Raw genomic sequence first — 1,785 nt, forward strand, 5'->3', positions numbered from 1 at the left:
GCAAACGACTCGACGGCACATAACAACAACAACAACAATCCATAACACTATATAAAAGGTGTTTGGGTGGCATAATCCACAGGGAGTTGTGTTGCTAACTGAGAGGTCACATCTCTCCAGTTGTGGGAATTCATGGGTAGCTCTGAAGGAGAAAGATGGGTCATCTCCTACTATTCAATTCCCAGTCTCAAAAAGTCAATAGAGAGTCAGCTTTAAGTTGATTGACTAAGTGGAAATTATTTGAATTGTATGTATTTATGATAAATACACAAATACATTCACACATGCTCACACACTAAATACTTTCCAAGATAAAGTGTATATTGTACAATTACTTTATTCCAAAATGAGAAAAAATTAAATATTATTCAATAAGGCATAAGTAATATCATTAGATCCATCTTGAAATACATTATTGTGATAGGATAATGTCCATATGTATACAAGGAAGTGCAGTGAATACCACTAACATTCAAATATATGCACCAACAATCAGAGTCAAAGATGAGGAAATAGAAGATTTCGACCAACTTTTGCAGTAAGAGATAGATCGAACACACAGTCAAGATGCATTAAAATAATGGGTGACTGGAATGCAAAAGTTAGGAACAAAGAAGAAGTATCAGCAGTTGGAAAATATGTACTTGGTGACAGAAGTGAAGCTGGAGATAGAATGATTGATTTTTTTGCTCTATCAGCTATTTATTCATTTCAGATGGGTTTTATCAGAAACATAAGCACAGGCTATACACATGGACTTCACTTGATGGTATGCATAGGAATGGGGTCGATTAAATCTGTGGAAAGACTCTGGAGAAGCTCAATATCAGCTGTAAAAACTAGCTCAGGTGCTGATTGTGGAAGAGACCACCAACTACTCATAGGCAAGTTCAAGCTGAAGCCAAGAGAAATTAAATCGACTCCACAAGAACCACAGAATTTAACCTTGAGTCCATTCCACCTCAATTTCAAAACTATCTTAGGAACAGGTTTGAGGTCTTGAACACTAATGAGCTGAGACCACATCAGCTGTGGGAGGGTATCAAGAATATCCTCCAGGAAGAGTACAGGGAGTCGTTATACAGAGGAGGAAGAAAAAAAGCTAGATGACAGAAAAGACTAACTATTGTACTAGAGCTCTGAGAAGCCAAAGCAAAGGACAGAAATCAATATATTAAGGAGTTGAGCAGAAGATTTCAAAGGGCAGCATGGGAAGACAAAGTAAAGTATTATAAATGAAATATGCAAAGAGGTGGAGTCAGAAAATCAAAAGGGCTGAACTCACTAAGCATTTCTTAACCTGAAGGAACTGAAGAAGCCTCAAGGTGCAATACTTAAGGATGCTTTGGGCAGAATATTAAGTGATCCAGCAAGCATTAAAAGAAGATGGAAGGAGTATACAGAGTCATTGTACCAAGAGGAATTGGCAGACACAGGAAAATACAACGTATGAGCAAGAGCCTGTGGTGATGAAGGAAGAAGTTCAAGTTGCTCTGAAAAAATCAGCACAAAACAAGGCCCCAGGAATCAATGGAATGTCAATTGATATATTTCAACAAACAGATGTTGCCCTGGATGTGCTCACCAAGTTGTGCCAAGAAATCTGGAGGCCAACCACCTGGCCAATTGACTGGAAGAGTTCTGTATTTATTCCTATTCCAAAGAAAGGTGACCTGATAGAGTGTGGATATTATTGAACATCATTAATATTACATGCAACCAAAATTCTGCTGAAAGTTATCAAAAAACTACTGGAAAAGCATATTAACAGAGAACTGCCAGAAG

At 37.7% G+C, this 1,785-nt stretch overlaps 1 protein-coding gene across 1 annotated transcript in view; it reads right to left on the reverse strand.

Annotated features, from left to right (window-relative positions):
- The window catches only part of TDO2 (tryptophan 2,3-dioxygenase), a 29,236-nt gene that overhangs the window by 17,737 nt on the left and 9,714 nt on the right, over positions 1–1,785 (reverse strand). The window lies entirely within an intron of this gene.

The sequence above is a fragment of the Elephantulus edwardii genome, unplaced genomic scaffold (genome assembly GCF_000299155.1).
Source record: "Elephantulus edwardii isolate Elephantulus edwardi_28Jun2011 unplaced genomic scaffold, EleEdw1.0 scaffold00034, whole genome shotgun sequence".
In the NCBI taxonomy this organism is placed as follows: Eukaryota; Metazoa; Chordata; class Mammalia; order Macroscelidea; family Macroscelididae; genus Elephantulus; species Elephantulus edwardii.